Genomic DNA, 13501 nt, shown 5'->3' on the forward strand with positions numbered 1-13501 from the left:
AAAAAATACACAAATTTCATAAACAAGAATGAACACACATAAAACTCAAACTTTGTCCCCAAAATGGTTTAAACCAATCTCAACCCACCCCCCATAACAAACATGAGACCTCCCAAACATCAAAAAATACACAAATTTCATAAACAAGAATGAACACACATAAAACTCAAACTTTGTTCCCAAAATGGATTAAACCAATCTCAACCCACCCCCCATAACACATTAGAACTTCATAAACAAATAAGAACTCCAAGTTCAACGAAAAAACGAGTATAATCAAATTCTACTCACCCCCACGACAAACATGAACCCTCCCAAACATTAAAAAAAACACACAAAATGACAAAAAGCACATCAAAGTCCAGTTGTTTGGCTACCATAACTGCAGGATAGCCAACAATTCTTTATCATAAAGCTACTTAAAACATAACTACTTTGCTACCATAACTACAGGATAGCAACATATTAGACAACTAAATAATGTAGTAATCATACCTAATTCGGTGGGTCTCCTCTTTGTGATCATTTCATGTGTTCAATCAGTTTTTTCATTTCTTCCATTTGTCTTGAATGATCCTCTTTCATTTGTTTCTGAATGTCTTCAAGTTCCTCAATCCTCGACTGAGACTGTTCGAAATTGACTCTCAATTCCTTCATTCCCCTCTTCGTTCCTTGAGTAGATGACGAACTCGATGAGATGCTACCCCTTCTTGACTTAGGTTTAGGGCCCCAACCTAGGCCTTTTGAATATCCGGGTCGTCTGCCCAAAACTATCTCACAGATTTCATCCCCTATTAGTGGTTGAGAACCTTCTAGAGTGGGGTTGGATTGTAATTCCAACATTTGATTATAGACATATTAATTAAATATGTAAGTACGAGCGACTGAAGTTAGAAATGAGAAACAACATGATAGTAAAGCAAAAAAATCTTACATATGCATTTTCAGCTGCCTCATTCATGAACTTGCCATTTTTAGAATGTGTTTCCCTAAATAGGTCAACACGTTCTATTTCTTGACCTTTCTTTGCTTGTAACTCTGCCTAAATTTGCAGGAATGACTTCGATCCGCCTACGTGGTCGAACGATAATTTCTCTCTATTCTTTTTGTTCGTCTCAGACATTTCCTACATTTCAACAAAAAAATAAATAACAAATATTTTATAATAGTAAATGCAGTAAATGATACATGCCCTAAATTATTTTAATCTGAAATGTTTCACTCTCGAAGTCGTCACACAAAAAATACCAATCTTCTGGCCTATTTTTAAGCTAGCTAGACAAGTTGGCATGTGCTTGCTGAGAATCTCCACATTTCTTGTAATGTCTATGCAAATCTGCTCTAAATTCTTTGAAGGAGTTTTGCATTTGATATTCTATAAAATGGTTAAGTCATTGACTGGACAGATCAAGTTCGAAATGAGGCTACAAAATAATAAAGGAAGAATTAGCATAGATGATGTTCATGACTCTTAGTCTACAATTGACTCTAAAAGAATAAACTTGTAATTACTTACCAACAATTGACTCTTAGCCAATTCTATAAACTCGTTTGGAACCTCAGCAAAAGTACGATCTCGTACTGGAAATGCAGATCTCACAGCGACACCAATCATATTACTAAATCGTACCGAATGTTGAGAAATCGGCTTCTTCTCCCCCTCATTTATCACAATTGTAATTCTACCATGTTTTTTGACGTATTTTTCCAACTCGATGTTCCGTGAATGCTCACGTTTCCTCTGAGTGGATGCTGAGCTACTATCTGAGGAATAAAAAATTTAAAACAGTTTATGATGTATTTCAGTTAACAGAATATATTTCAAAATATACTAACCTAAAGTGTCACCCATAGAAGATCCCGTGTTGCCTAGATATATCTCCTGGCACTAAAAGAAATTCGAGCTTTAATGTCAGTTTTAAACCGACATCAAAGGGCTTTAATGTCGGTTGTAAAGATAGTGTTATCAAAGCCCTTTAATGTTGGTTGCCTTTAATGTCGATTTTAAACCGACATTAAAGGGCTTCAATAACACCAATAACACAACCTTCAATGTCGGTTGCAACCGATATTGAAGGTCTTTAATGTCCATTTTTAATGTCGATTGAACCGACATTGAAGGTCTTTAATGTCGGTTGCAACCAACATTGAAGGTCTTTAGTGATTAAAGCCATTTAATGTCAGTTGCAACCGACATTAAAGTCCTTTAATGTCTATTTTATCAATTATTGTCCGTTTTTTTTAAATTTTGTTTTCAAATCCATTTTTTCGGTCCAAAAGTATAACATGACACATCATCATCGAACGTTGTAGCTATGACATATTATTCATGTATGGATTATAAATCTATTACATTTAATCTGCAAATTCTGGTATAAAATTATAATTTAAAAGGACGTACAATAATTCAGGCCTTGAAAACACAAATTACAAGTAATACAAACATTATGGGTTTACTGTCCCTCTCCACTTGGTAAATATGGATCCCTTCATAATTCTTCTTGAACAGACCCTAGCTTCAGCAGTGTCTGGTTATAGCATTTTTGTCTGACCACTGTTGTTTAAAGAATCACAAACAATAAAGGTTTAAGACAAAGGAATGAAAGTGAAAATGTGATCAGAATTCATATTCAACTAACCGTATTTATTAGGAATGTGCATAAATGGTACATTAGCATTCAAAGTATGCCAAAACATAAGCATAAAAATATGAAAGAGGAAAGGAGGAAATTAGTATTCAAAATCTAAAACTCACATGATCCAATGATGACAAACAGATTCAGATCTGCTTCAGACATTCCAAGATGACAGCATATATTGGGAAAAGCAACCCTTAGAAAAATGGCATCAACACAAATATACAAAATTAAAAAGTATTTCCAAAAGAGTTAAAGAGACTCAGACATCCAAGGAAGGATAAAGCAGCACTAGCTCTCAGGCCTGGCGAAGGCGAAAGCTCTTAGGTGGCCACTGCGAATGTTTTGAGAAACAAGCCTTCAAGATATCATCATTGTTATCAAAACATCAAACCTAACATAGATCATGGAGAATCATTTAGATACCACCAGATGGCACTCGAAAAAGGGAAACAAAAATAGGGGAAACGGGGTATCAAGATAAGTTAAGAACAGAAGGAAAATATGGCAAACGGAAATGAAGTTACAAACAAGTCCTGAACAGACCTAACAGTTCAAATGAGGTTAAAATATAAGTCAAGAGCAGAACCAACAGTTCAAATGATTCTCCAGTGATAGGTGAAAAGCAAATAAAACCAAGAATTCAAATAAAAGCAATAGTACTTGTATATAAGATTTTCCAAGCAGCAATGATTAGTAATATATATTACTATAGAAAATCAAACCAAAAAACAAATCTAAAACGCATTTGGGAAAACAAATCTAAAAAACCATCCCTACTCAAGGAGAACATGTTGGATTTCAGTTTTTGGTCTGGCTCACCAGTATCTAAAGTATACATGATACCAACTCTAGAACAAATGCCTACAATAATTTAAGATCATGTTGATTTTTATAAAAAAAAACATACAAAGAAAGATGATGAAGATAATAATTGATGAAGATAAAATTGTCAATATCACACAAAATGATGGTGTATAAGATGTCACAGTCCAAAGATCGTTTAGCCAGTTACCAAGAATCGAGAAAAATTGTGCCTATCTTATAGGCATTGTTATAGTAGTTCAACAATGTCTATATCTACTAAAGCATATCAGAGCCGTCAATTCAGTCAGAAAGAAAAAGATGTCATGGCAACGATGACTTACTTCTGCCACTCAAACCCAAATGGATTGAACAGATAGGGAGCAAAAAGCCAAGATATTGCCATGAACCAACTGCTAAGAGTTACAAAGATGTATGCTAATGAACCACCTGAACTATAACCATGTATATAACCAGAGGCACAATAAGAGAGAAATATGTTAAAAAGATGAAATTGTATGTAGCAACTCATTACATTGCTGCATCGAATTAAAACGATTTTGAATAGGAGTTTGTCAGTTTATACTCTAAACAAAACTCCTCTTTTTGTTCTTGACCAAGTTAGTTTCTAGTTTTATCCTTCTAACTTTAGCATTGTCATCTTCTTCATAATTTAAAAAAAAAATGATAATTTTCCATGTGACAAGACTATGTAGTGCCTTACGAAAATGAAATTGAATTAAAAGCCTTAGTTTATGGTTCTAACTTTATCATTGTCATCTTCTAAAAAAAAAAAAAAAAAAAGAAAAAAAAAGAAGAAGATAAATTTCCCTGTGACAAGACTATGCAGTGCCTTACGAAAATGAAATTGAATAAAAAAACCTTAGTTTATGGTTCAACTCTTCATAAAGAAAAAAAGTTTTCCAATTTATAATTTCACAAAAAAGAAACATAATCATTGAAATAAAAACTGGAAGATTGAAATAACTTCAAATTACTAAATGTCAAATAAATATTAAAAGAATATTTCACCTTTTGAACAACAAATGACTTGGATTGAAAATTAGAGTAAACCTAAGAGGCTTCCACTCAAATCTAAACAATATAGCTAAACTCCTTAAGATCCAAACCACCCATTAAAAATAGATGCTTTGACAGACCTAAAACAAACTTTGAGCGAACCTCAGCTACGATGACACTGGAAAGAACAAAAAAAATAGCTAGAATGAAGCTTGAACAATGAACAAACAGACAAACTAGACCTAAAAAATATGTTTAAATGTATTGGCATGGAGCTTGAGCGGATTTCATGGACAGATCTAAGAGAGAAATGAAAAACATGAACGAATCAAACAAACCTTGGCTTCGACGGTGCTGAAAATAGAGCTTGAACAATTCTTCCGATCCTTGACCACAGAAATAAAAATGATCTCATTAAATAAAAATAAAAATGATCATTAAATAAAAATAGAACATACTTCAAATTACTACAAAAATATTGTACCAATTGGCTATATCATTAAATAAAAAATGATCTCAAAGGAACAAAACAAAACCTATTGTATTAGCTACTCTATAAGACCACAGTTTCTAGTACGTGCACATGCGTGTATCACATCATTGAACGACCATCTCAATACCTTCATAACAAAACTGCTTTTGTGATTGTTTGGCAAAGTTAATGGAACACTTTCAACTTCTCAACATTTCATACTGTTGACAGAAATTTTCCCTACCTCACCACTGCAGGGGACCAATTTCTTACCGAATAACTCATCAGTAGAAGGTCCATTTTCCTCAAAAGTAAAATTGTTACAATATAATTCAGTTCTTGAAGGTATAGGAATGTCCAATTTTAAAGATGGTGACTTTCCTCCTGTGGCTCCAGTGGCCAAAGCCACCATCTTTTGCAGTGCAGTATAAAGTATTGTTTAATAAATAAATTCCTGAATATAAAGTATTGTTTGATAAATCCTGTCCATAACTTTAATTACTTGAAATTTTGGCACAGAAGTTTACCTCAACTACTTGAATTTTTGCTTTTCGCTCCTCTACTTGCGTCACTCTTCCAACCCAAACAAATATTTCAGCACCACAATCCAGGAGACAACACTTATTATTTTCCAGTATGCTTAGGCTAACAACTACCCACATCCAAATTGCTAGATTTCTCCCAACTACAGCAGCAAACTTCCAGTACACAGTAAAAACACATCCAAATGAGATACACCAAATCACAGTAAAAATTACCTTCTCAAGTGTCTCCTTAATTGCTTCATCATTCAGCTTCTCACTCCTACCTTTCTTAAGGATGTTATCACAAAAGGTAGCAAGTAATTATGCACTAGAACTTTAAGTAATTCAATAAATGTATCATATACAACAAAACCATTAATCAAATCGAATTTCAAAGGCCATAGACACATAAAAAGGCCAAAATCTAGTAGCAGAGAGACATATTGGAGTGAAACCATAGCTGGCTTTCATTGAGACATTTACACAAATAGTTGAGAGGCGTAAACATAAGAACAAAAATTTCATGCCAAAACACATAAAGTATGTCTCCAACATTGAGACATTTTCTTTACAAGTTCACAAGGTTCTCAACCCCCTTCTCACAAAATCTCACCAATACATGATTTCTACCATATAATCCTAAACCATATCTCATGTCAAAACACATAAAGTAACAACATGCCTCCAACATAATCATATGCACAACCAAACATTCTCAACAAGTCAACAAAGTCATATGCACCATATCACTTAATAACTCATTCACTCGTAAGCTATTACACTACTACATGACATCACAACATGCTATTATTTAGCCAAAACACATGATTCAAGATGATCAATATGTAGCCATAAATAATATATAAACTACAATAGAAGCCCAAAACATGCTAGCACACAACAAATAGACTCCATACTTAATATATAAAAAGCAAACCAACAAAACAAGATTCACGAGAATACCCCCATACTCTTACTGCACCCCACGCATCAAATGACTGAAAATAAAAAAGACCCAAAACAAAACAACAAACCAAAGAAAATTGTTTTTGTTTGGTTTTTTTACCAGCTTTTGAATAAGTATTATTGTTGTCGTTGTTGTTAGGAAGAGGACTTGGTTTTTTGCGTGTCAGCCGCTTAGTGTGCAGAAACAGAGTGTAAGAGAAAAGATGAAAATGTGGACAAAATACAATGTGGAAAAAATAGAAATTTCAAACATTAAAACCACAACAAGATGCCTGAACCCAAACCACAAAACCAAAGGCAAAGGCAGTATATAATGTTGGATATCACAACAACAGAAACTCCTTTCTTCTTCTTTGTTCTTCCTCTTTCTAGAGTAAGAAAAAGTATATACCTATTTTCATTGATCATCGGGAATTGAACTCTTCAAATCACTTTCCTGCCCCCTTTCTATATTTATGTCCTCAAACCTACAGATTAACAACTCTAGCTGCTGCCTACCCCTTACTTTCCTACCTTCACTTTCTCCACTTCCATTTCAGATGGTTTATGAATATAAAAAATAACGTGCTTCTACTAAAACAGACCATGGATGGACGACACCACAGCTGGACGACCACAGACGGATGGCACCATGAACGAATGACCAGGGACGGACGGCGGACAACCACAGACGGACGACGGGCAACCTGATTTGCACAGCCAAACTTGAACGACGGACAGCCTTTCGCATGACCAAGGCTTGAGGTAAGAGAGAAATGAAATGCTTTGGCGGCACGAGAATGAAAATAGAAAAATTAGGGCTTTTTCATTAAAGTAAGAAAAAGGAATAATAAATCAAACCTTTATTGTCGGTTTTAAACCGACATTAAAGCCTGTCTTCAATGCCGGTTTAACCGACATTAAAGATCCGGGTTTTTTTTTAAAACCGACATTGTATCTCCAGTTTCACATTTTCCAACCGACATTAAAGACCAAAATTCTTGTAGTGTGGAATTCTTCATCAGCCTCTTGTTGCCTATTAGGAGTTGACATCGTATCTATACAAACACAAAAAAGACAAAACAATATTAAATTAATGTAAAATACGTGTAAACAGAGAAAAGGAGAATTGAGTAGATACATAATCACTCATCATCGTAATCTAATTCAAATTATTCATCAGCATTTGAACTGTTATTGGTAAATAATTATTCTTCATCATCATTGTTTATGAAGTCATGATCACCATGTCCAATAATTGGTCTTTCCACAACTATAGGATCAACATCAACTCTGCATAAAGTCACCTCCTTAATGGTTTCATCCACTCGAACTCCACCAACAATTTCTAGTAAGTCTAGTTGTGCATTTTCAACATCATCCACTTCTGGTACATCCCATATTCGCTTATTTTGGACTAATTGAACAACTTTCCAATTGCTACCATATTTGATGTCATCAATATAAAAGACTTTTTGTGCTTGGATAGCAAAGATGAAAGACTCATTGACATACCAAAAGTGTGATGTATTGATCGATTTGTATCCTAAATCCACAGGTATCCTATTACTTTTTTTTTTATCCGTGTCAAACCATCTACAGTTCAACAAAAAAACACTTCTTTTGTTCGCATATTGGAAATCTAATACTTCGTCTACAACACCGTAGAAATTGTTATCCACACTTCCATTCCCACTGATCTCCTCGGCCACTAGGACTCCACTATTTTATGTAGCTCAATGATTGTCACGCTCTACAGTGTGAAATCGTACCCCATTAACAATGCATCCATTATAAGAGCGCACCTCAGACGAAGGTCCCATTGTAAGTGAAAAGAAATCATCGGAGATATATTCTCTCTCGCACCGTTATAGAACTTGATAATTAATTATACATTAAAAGTGACAACAAAAATGAATCATCTCTCAACTGTTGCCTACAAAATGACTATGTATACCTGAGATCTGAAACAATCAGAAAAATTGCGTTGATGTTTTATATATAAGTCAGAGGCGCTTTTAGCTTCACGACGAATTAACCTCAAGTGTTGCGTACAAAATTGATTATTTGAAAGTTATATCAAAGGATTTACCCTAAAACTTAGAAATTTATAAAGTTTGAAACATACTTGCGATAGTCTATTATTTCTTTACAATTGTTAAGAATGTATCAATGTGCAATACGCTTTTCCTCCGCTGATAGCATCCGTAAAGTTGATGCCTCTAATAGTCGTACCCTCTGCCTAAATAATTAAAATTCACCAAATATCTCATGATCGGGAATGTTATCATCATTTCGTTCATCTCTATTGAATCTCGTTTCAATCCCACTTAGATATCGCGAGCAGAAGTTTCATGATTCATTCATTGCATATGCTTCCGCTATAGACCCCTCAGGATGTGCTTTGTTCCGTACAAATTGTTTTAATGTTCGTAAACTTCTTTCAATAGGATACATCCAACTGTAACTAACTTGACCCACCACTTTGGTTTCATATGGTAAATGAACTGCAAGATGTACCATTATATCGAAGAAGGCAGGCGGAAATATTTTCTCCAACTTACAAAGTATGACTATGATGTCTGCTTGTAGTCTATTCAAATCACTTACAAATATTGTCTTTTCACATAAGTCGCGAAAGAATATACACAATTTAACAATAGCATTGGATACGTTCTTCGGTAGGTATGCTTGAATATCAATAGGGAGTAGTCTGTGAAGCAACACATGACAATCGTGTTGGGTTTTATGTTCTAAAACTCACAGTTTGTAAAATGATAAATATTTTCTATTATCAATATACTTGTTATTGATCTCATAAATTGTATGAAAGTCTAAATATAATAAACTAAGACTCATGACTATTGTATGAGTACTTGAACTTTATGTGGAGACATAAGAGTGGATCGGGTTTGAGTAAATAGTCAAAATGATCTATGGTAAATGAATGAGGTTGGGTACCTTATTCTGGTAACACCATTGGATGCAACCTACTCTGTAGTTGTTACAAAGAGTTGTAAAGTGCTACATACGATGTGATCCTAATTCATACATGTTATGACATGAGGAGTGGGGGCGTCCTATGCAATGAATTTGCATAAGATCAGGACCAAGAAATAAGTCACTCTTACTTTATAACGCTGTTTACTATTTAAGACTGACTATTTCACCTAGATGACCTAGGTAACTCGAACTTAATCCTGAGCTAACTATGAACTTCTGTTTATTCGGGATTGCCCTTAGATTTGCATAGTTAAGGGTTGGCTCAACAGCGCCGACTCAATAAGACTCCCATTTCAGGTGTAAGACCGGATAGATAGCTGGGGACATAGGGTGCAAGACGGAGTTCACACCTACCCGATTTAGGGATAGGAGAAAGGTTGTTCTCTTAAGTACTGAATCCAGGTCTTGAACAAGGGGCCTCGCCCTCTCACTGGGCTGAGAGAGTTTGGTTTGGTGATTGGATCACAAACCAGTTGTTTATTAGAGGATCAGTAGGAACTTGAGGAATAAGACGTAATCTCGGGGGTAAAATAGATATTTAACCCAGCCGTTATTACGAACAACCTGTGAAGGGTCGACTTGCTAATTATGGTTAAATCATGTGGACATAATATATCTACAGGGAGGGGAGTGCATCTATGGGCTTTAGTGGAACGACCCATTAATTAACGAATGGAGATTAATCTGGTCTAATGAGTTTAGCCAATTAATCTAGGATCGTTGGAGCCCATGATCTGTAGGTCCGCGAGGTCCCCCTACTAGCTCATAATGGACTAGCTCTAGAATAGCGTGATAAGTTAATTTGAAACGTTCAAATTAGAATTAAGGGAATTAGTAATTATATGAGATATAAGTATATGTTTAATTTTAGAATTAAACGGTATAGGAGAATTTATATATTTAAATATATAAAGATGAATATGTGTTAAAATTAATTTAATATTTGATATTAAATTAATTAAGTTTTATTTAATTATTAATTTATGAAACTAATTAATTTTTCATTTTTAAAATAAAATAGATTTATTAAATCAAATTTGATTTTTAGATAAAATTGAATAAGAAAACGAAAACACATTTAAATGGAAAAATGGATTTTTCCATTATCCATCACTTAACTAGCTCACTCATGAAGCAACCATTTTGGCCTTGTCTTCTCCAAGCAAGAGCTGCAACTCATGCAGCTCTTCTCTTTGCATGTTGATCTGCAATATCATGAAGAGATTGGAGTGAAAATCAGGCATGCAATCTACAGAATTTTAAGAGAAAATTTGGTTTGAAGAATGGTTCTTCAACAATGGTTGCTGCAATGAGCTTTTCTCCTTCATCCCTTGATTCAAGCTTGTTTTGAGTCCCACAACTCAATCTAGAGCACCAAGAGAATATTGGAGAAGATCTTGAGGTGGTCTACAACAAGATATGGAGAAGATTGCAGCTGGAGAAGAAGCCTTGAAGAAGTTCTACAAGAGATATGTCTTAAAACCCATTTTTCTGCAAAAGCATGCTTTACGTTATGCCAAAATTAGTGAATTTGAATGCTTAGACGATCCTTGTGCTTCTGCTGCAATTGATACAATCCTACAAGTCGTGTGTTTTCAGCCCCAATATTTTTCCTTCTTTGTCATTCACACATCATGATATGTTCAACACGAATCCATCAGGAAATTTCACTGATTTCAAATACTTTCAAAACAAAATCCATTCACTATTAGTTAATGTATATGCTGCACGTGGTTTTACAAATCTGTTATCGACCTGTATCAAGTGTAGGTCCTTTATTATCTTCAAATCTTGTAAGTCTAATCAAGCGTTCGTTGTATCCTTTTTCTTTCCTTCAATATTTAACAATGTGCCCACCAAATTGTCGCAAATATTTTTTTCAATATGCATTACATCCAATTTATGTCGTAACAATAGTCTGGACCAATATGGAAGTTGAAAAAAAATACTTTTCTTAGTCCAGTTTAGAGTTTGTTTTCTTTTTTTTATCTTGCTTAGATGAATGTTTTCTAAGCACAGAAAAGTTTAACATATTTGTTTGTTGTAAGATCTCTTCTCCATTCATTATGACTGAAGGAGGTCTACGTTCAACTTTTCCATCATGTTGCCTACTTTGACACCAACTATGATTATCTGGAAGATAACTTCGATGTCCCATAAATGATATTTTCCCTCTTATCCCAAAGAACGAATTATCTTCTTTGCATATTGGACATGCATGATAACCTTTTGTACTCCACCCAGATAGGTCACCGTATGCAGGAAGTCATTAATCGTCCACAATAAAGTAGCATATAGTTGAAAAAACTCACCAGTAACATAATTTTAAGTTCGCACACCAATTGTCCATAACTCTTTCAACTCTTCAATCAATGGCTGCGAGTAAACATCAATTTCCTTTCAAGGAGATTTTGGACTAGGTATGAGCAAAGACATGAAAATGTTTGTTTCCTTCATGCATTTCCAAGGGGGTAAATTATAAGGAATTATCACCACAGGCCACATACTATAAGAAGTGCTCATATTTCCAAAGAATTGAACTCATCTGAAGCTAATCCCAAACAAACATTTTGGAGATCTAAAGCGAAATAAGGAAATTTGCATTTTCGTTTTCAATTGGAATTTGTAAATCGTTTATAAGATTCAACATCTCATTTTCTTCGACAACATTACCCTTTATACTATCTACTTCAACATCCTGTATTGAATGAGTTGTATGACTTTCAAAACCTTTAGATAAGTTTACTGGCTCTCCATGATATACTCATTTACAGTTTGAGGGAGATATTTCATATGTTAATAGATGTCGTTCCATGATATCTATTTTTTCCCAAATTGAATTCATACAATTCTTGCATGGACTTCTTATTCGTTCGGAATCATTAACATGAAACTTCGTCATATTTAAAAACTGGGATACTCATTCTCTATATTCCACTAATAACTTATTCCTTAGTTTAATCCATTCTTTATTCATCCTTAAAAATAAATCTTTTTTTACCAACTTGTAATCTAAAACAATAATCTAGATTAGAGGACAAAGTACAAAGTCTTTATTAAGCATGAATTTTGATCAATTTAATCAAAATTCCAAGTTTGTTGGGAGAATTTAAAATTTTAAATAATTTATAATAGGTGATTTGACTTTTTTTGCCACTAATGTTATTGATTTTTTCCCCTAAACTAAGTCGAAAATTAAGTAAATTGTAACATCTATAATCCACAAAATTGCATAAATTATAACATCCATAATCCACAATTCACAATAATCCACCAAATTGCAGAAATTGTCACATCTATTAATGTAAATTAAGTAATCCATAACTTAAGAATTAAAAGGAAAAAAAAAAAACTCAATCCACAATAACATCTACAATCCATGGCTTAAATTAAAAACAATGCTAATTAAAAACAATCCACAATAATATCCACAATCCAAAAAAAAAAAAAAAAAACAATCCATGGCTTAAATTAAAAACAATGCTAATTAAAAACAATCCACAATAATATCCACAATCCAAAAAAAAAAAAAAAACTCAATCCACAATAACATGCGAGAAATTAAAAATAATGGTTTAAATTAATATACAAAATAAGAGAAAATAAAGGGGGAAGATTACCGGTGGGTGGCGGACTGAAAAGGGGCACGGGCGGCAGGCGGCGGGCTGAAGAGTGGCAACGGCTGAAGGAGGCAACGACTGGACAGAGGGAGTGGCGGCTTGAAGGAGATGCACACGGGTTGAAGGAGGCGCGGTTGAAGGAAGGGAACGGTGGGTATTGAGCGAAACACGGGAGAAAGGGAGCGGCAGCAAGGGAGACCGGCGGAGGAGAGGGAGTGGCGGGGAAGAGGGAAAAATTAGGATGGGGGTTAGGTTTTAATTTGGAGAAGGGGAAAATGAAGAAGGGATCTAGCTTTTACCAGATCCCATCTCCCGACGTCACCCGACAGGCGTTGGGAGAACCGTCGGGAGCTTAAGGTAAGGCGTTGAGAGTTCTGAGGAACTTCCTATGCCTATTTTACTCATTGGGAGTTCCTTAGGAACTCCCGATAGTTCTTTACAGCGTCGAGAGTTCAACGGAACTCCAAACGATGTTTT

General features: G+C 34.6%; 1 non-coding gene across 1 annotated transcript; it reads right to left on the bottom strand.

Annotated features, from left to right (window-relative positions):
• Positions 1–2894: 2894 nt before the first annotated feature.
• Positions 2895–3016, bottom strand: LOC120084318. The gene has a single exon (XR_005483682.1). It is a non-coding gene; the product is annotated as a small nucleolar RNA SNORD14 (small nucleolar RNA).
• Between the last annotated feature and the right edge of the window lie 10485 nt (positions 3017–13501).

Source organism: Benincasa hispida, chromosome 8 (assembly GCF_009727055.1).
Source record: "Benincasa hispida cultivar B227 chromosome 8, ASM972705v1, whole genome shotgun sequence".
Classification (NCBI taxonomy): domain Eukaryota; kingdom Viridiplantae; phylum Streptophyta; class Magnoliopsida; order Cucurbitales; family Cucurbitaceae; genus Benincasa; species Benincasa hispida.